Source organism: Pogoniulus pusillus, chromosome 1 (genome assembly GCF_015220805.1).
Source record: "Pogoniulus pusillus isolate bPogPus1 chromosome 1, bPogPus1.pri, whole genome shotgun sequence".
Taxonomy (NCBI): domain Eukaryota; kingdom Metazoa; phylum Chordata; class Aves; order Piciformes; family Lybiidae; genus Pogoniulus; species Pogoniulus pusillus.
In genome coordinates, this window is record NC_087264.1 from 14,805,166 (window position 1) to 14,810,631 (window position 5,466).

A 5,466-nucleotide genomic window follows, 5' to 3' on the forward strand; every position below is an offset into this window, starting at 1 on the left:
TTGATTAGACAGAGAATTTATCCACTTATTTTATCAGCCCTACTTCAGTAACTACCTAAATCAACATTCAATGGACCAGATTTCACTTCTCATCCTTTTGTAATGAATAAGTAATAATTCATGATGAAATGTTCACAGCTGTCCCCTTTTCCTCCCTTTTTTGTTGATATCTTAATTCAAAACAGACTTTGCAGAAGGACCCAGTTTCCCTGGCTGGTAAACGAGGTCATGAAACCTGCACCCTGTGCATGAGAATTGTTACACAGGTATAAATGCTTTAGAAAATCATATCTTTCAGAAAATGGGTAGGCAAAATTTGATAGTTTTTCACATTTTTCTTTCAGATTCTTGGAGAAGGAAAAGATATTACTTAACTTCATATGGTGAAGACCATTTCAATCAAGTCTATAAGACATGAAAATACAAAGGTGATGTCAGAACAGAAAAAAACTGCAAGAAATTAATAATGGTGTGAGGTACAGAGAATAGCAAGTGGGAGATGCACAATTTCTGATCCAAGATACATGTACAGTATGATTCCTTAGAGTGGTGTCAGAGCAAAGGTTTCAAATTGAAGTCAAGAAGAAGCTGGGCTTGCATTTATTATTCTGACATTAATTACGTTGGCTTCAGTGGTAGATAAATAATAACGGGAGGATCACTAAGTCTTAAAAGCAAAAAGCCCATGAGGTAAGAACAAAGAAAGACATTTTTTGTTCTAGATGAGGTCAGTGAAAGAACTGGTGCAAACATTTTCAGCCTTGGAAGTCCTCAAAGGGTATGTCACTCTGTTATGGCTTCTGCATCAAAGATATTGGAGATTGTCAGACTCCTGAATCAAGTAATTTGATTCCATCACCCACTGAAGGGTCAGGGAGAGCTTAAACCACACACATATTTAAGGCATAGAAGCATGGAGACATAACCTGGGATTTCCCTTGAAAAAATGTGGTGACCAATTTATGCCTCAGTAACAGCCTTCAGCTACAATGAGGTTCTTGAGGATAGTGTCTCATAGCTAGGAGAGGAAATTCACATTGAAGGTATATTTTCCTCATCTGTTATCTCTTACACTCCATTATATATTTTCTATTATAATTTGGAGTGGAGGATCACAGAGTAGAGAACTGCTGCATTATAACAGCAAATGTTTGCTTTCAAATAAATTTATCTCTATTTACAGAAAGCCTGGGTAGAGTTTCAAAACTACTTTTGTCCCTATAGCACCATTTCACTTTTTATATTCCTTAATTGGATCCTCATCCTGGAGGCAGGTAGCTGCTGAATAAACTATACCTCCCAGGTAAAACTGCAATGTGTTAAGTCTGGGTTTGAAAAACTGGAGCTGGCTACTTGGTACTCAAAGACATTTACTTTAATCCTTCCTTTCTTTTTTTTTTTTTTTTTCAGGGAAAGATTTGCTATTATTTCCTTCCCATGGCTACTTCATGAGAAGAAACACAAAATGGAATGCTTCATGAGAAGAAACACAGAATGGAATGAGAATAGTGAAATGACAACAATTTTTGCTATAATATACTAAAGCTAGGTAAATGCTACTAAAAAAAACTCACTTGTACATTCGTTGGAATTTAGAGACAGATTCACATCAAATGTACTGCCTTCCAGTTGTGCTTTGTTAGCTCTTGAGAGACATTCATGTGATCCAGGTGGGGGTTGGTCTCTTCTTCTAGGCAACCAGCAATAGAACAAGGGGACACAGTCTCAAGTTGTGCTGGGGGAGGTCTAGGCTGGATGTTAGGAGGACATTCTTGACAGAGAGAGTGATTTGCCATTGGAATGGGCTGCCCAAGGAGGTAGTGAAGTTGCCATCTCTGGAAATGCTCAAGAAAAGCCTGGCTGAGGCACTTAGTGCCATGGTCTAGTTCATTGGACAGGCTGGGTGATAGGTTGGACTGGATGATCTTGGAGGTCTCTTCCAACTTGGCTGATTCTATGATTCTATGAATTAATATTGTGGCTATACACAGATAATTTCAGAACAGCATGTAAAGTATTAATGGAAGCTGGATCTTAGATTCACACACATGAATGTGTCCCAGAAGTTTTTGCACACTCAGAACACTGGAAAAATAAATCAACAACATGTGACTCAACAAAACAGCCATAACTAACAAAGAAATGATTGGTGAATGTTCACCAAAATGTTCAATTAAAATTGGTAGGGAGGAAAAAGGATCTCGTTGAATTCTTTTGCATAATAAACTCAAGGAAACCCCAGTCTGCCCATGGAGATCTCATGAGCAGAAAAAGGGCTAAACTTACTGACTAAACTATTCATTGTGAATTATTCCCTCTGCTCTAATGTCTGCAATGCATGGAAGCATGGTGCCAGCCCTGCTAGAAACTGTAATTTTACTCTTCTAGGAATAAAGTGGGAATATACTGCTAGGCATGTTAAAAGACTCTGCTAAGAACATTATATATATTTTCAACATATGATTTGTCTTCATTTCTTGTGTTAAAAATGGAGTTATCAGCCTTCAGAGAGAAAATATTAGCTCACAGCCAATGAAATTATATATATACATATATAAATAAATATATAAATATATATATAAAATTTCTACTTTTGGTGCACAAACTGTTTAAGACTGAAGTGCAGACTTTGAGAAGTCAGAGGTCAGCACAGCAAAACTCAACCAGCTTGCTTTCGCATTTCTGGTCCAATCATGAGTTATTGTTATTGATTACTTTAGCAAACTCCTGACTAATTGCTATTTTAACTTGATTAAACTGTCCTTTATAAGGATGTCTGTTCTGCTCCTTGCCAAGGTGTAAGATACAGTAATATCTTAAAATTTGGAAAGTACTTTGGATGGAACATTAATAAATATATTCTGATGATGAATCCCACAAAAGAGTTGTCCTTCACAGGTTAGCATATCTCAGTTCCAGAATATTTTTTCCTAGCACTATGACAGTTCCTTTCCTCTCTGCTGCCAAAGCATTTCCTCTACAATTCACCTCCTTCCCAAGCTCAGAACTCTCAAGCATCTGCATCTCCCTGGGACAATTTCATTGTTTCCTAATTCCAAGTCAGAGCCACTGCTGTACACAGATTCAAGACTATGGTGGACAACCAAGCACTGAGTAAAATATATGTAATCATTTAGGAGTCAGAAAAAAAATCAGGCCCTAGGCTACAATATGAACCATCCCATTCCAAATTTGGGACAACCCAGAAGCTAATTAGAAGGCATGTGTCACATAAGGATGGCTGCTAGAATACTTTTCAATGAAGGACAGTTTATCCTTTTCAGATCTTGCCAGCACAAAGAAGTGTACAAGATTGCTTTCCTGATCTGTAGACATACATGGACCAAGTTGCTGTCCAAGAGGACAGCAGTGTAGAGGTAAGAAAAATGAGAGAAGAAAGTTCCCATGTCTTGAGGAAGAGAAATTGAATCTAGACAGCAAGATGTGAGGCTGTCTTTTAATATATCAGACATATGTTTTGTGAAGATTGGAAATATAGTGAGCTGATTTGTGGAAATGAAATCTGGAAGAGAAAGTGTGAGGAGAAGGTATGGTGCTAAAATCCTCCAGCACTGTGTAACAGATAAATAATTTTGTACAATGATGGAGAAACAACAGTTTAAAGAGGTTGCAATTTTGTTACTCTGAGTTTAAGATCAGACATCTGGTCAGTGATGTGAGGTGGATAGTGTGAGATGAAAGGACTGGGCAGAAGGTAGTAACCAAAGATAGAGATGAATGCTAGGGAGTCATTTGCTTTGCAACAATGTCTGACAGTAAATTAAATCACAGAGGCATAAAACCCAGCAGGAGATGGGGAAGTATTGACAGAAAATGGGAAGGCAAGGAAAGTACTGAAGAAAAGGGTGGAACATTTGTTGGAAAAAAGACAACAAAGCATCAAGTTGTGGAAACCCACAGCAGGGAAAGGGAGAGTTGTGGGAGATGGGATGATTTGCTCTCATCTTCTAAGGGCTCCACATTCCCATGAATGCTCACAGCTTTGCATAAGTTCACACGCAAAGCATCAGGAGCAGATTAAGCTAAACTCGAAGGGAACCACATTGTGGGAAGGTAAAAATTGAAGTCAGTTGTTGGGCAGCTAAAACATCTGGGAGACTAATTATAAATAGACAGAGATAGGTTCACTGAAGTGACTAACAGGACAGTGATCCTGAGGGGATGGATAGCAGATGCACCCAAGCCCAGGACAGGGTGTGTAAAGCAGGAAAGGTGCTATTCCTCCTGCTCTTCTCATCGCAGACTCTAGCCACAGTCCATCTGTGAATCTCTGAAATCAGAAGAGGGAAGGGAAAAAGCCTTAAAATATGGACCACCAAAGACAACATAAGCTGTGGCTGCATACATTGTGATATTGAGAATGACATCCTCGCTCACACTCCTTAACAGCTTTACCAATGTAGCCATCAGGGCTTTAGCCATTAGAGGGTAAAGCTAGCATCACCGTGGATAGCATCAGAAGACACTGCTACCAAGAGATCCACCACAATTATTACTAGCTGCAATAAAGAAAAAAAAAAAAAGAAGAAGAAGATGAACAAAACAAAACAATACAAAACAAAACAAAAAAACCCCCACAGGCACTTCTTAAATTTTTTTCTACCTAATTGTAAAAACTGAATAATATTATCAGCCTTTTTTATCCTTTGAGTATTTTTTCTAATAAGAAAGCACAGAGATGCACTGCAAATAAAAGCAGAAGATTTGAGGATGCAAAGCAATCATGCAAAATGACTTTCATATCAGTTTGATAAGCAGCTGAAATTTAATAACTACATCTCTCCTATGGTGCCGGATGAAAGTTTAATACTTTATGGTTTTGCTTCTTTCTCACACATGATGCTTATTCAGAATCATAACTTTTCCTTTTAGAAAAAGAAATGCTAGGTGCAGCGGATCAATCAAAGTCTTAGGAGGATCCACCCTAGTCCCAAGTGCAGTGACTTAAAATCAAACCCTAGGAGAAGACTGTCAGGGGTCATAAGGGAAATGAATGGAGATCCAAACATGAAAGTAATATTTACTGAGGATAATGCACATAGACCTTGCTGTCCCAATAGGCAAGATAGAAGGTTAGTCTCTTACAACCCAATTCCAAAAGATGCTGGATGCAGGAGAGGAAGAAAGAGGAAGCTAAAAATGACTTCCCAGAATTTGGCCCAGAGATTTTAGCTGAGAATGTGATACACAACTACAAGATGAGAAGCTTTCAGAATGTGACATGAGACAAGTTAAAATAGTAAATAAAATTCATCCACAAATAATCCACTTGAAAACAAACAAACAAACAAATAAATAAAAACCTCGATTGCAACAACACCAAACCAAAACAAACAGCAGCCATCCCTGGTATATTTTTAATCCAGCCACAGGAGTGTTAAGTGCAGGGAGATTTCCACTGGTGACACAGCCCGTAGCCCTTCAGCAGCTGCCCTGGCTTCGGGG

The 5,466-nt window shown here is 38.4% G+C and overlaps 1 long non-coding RNA gene across 1 annotated transcript; it reads left to right on the forward strand.

Moving 5' to 3' along the window:
* The first annotated feature begins 343 nt into the window (after positions 1–343).
* On the forward strand, positions 344–3,343 carry LOC135180539 (uncharacterized). Its single transcript, XR_010304483.1, has 3 exons — positions 344–428; positions 1,411–1,549; positions 3,285–3,343. It is a non-coding gene; the product is annotated as an uncharacterized LOC135180539 (long non-coding RNA).
* Positions 3,344–5,466: the final 2,123 nt, after the last annotated feature.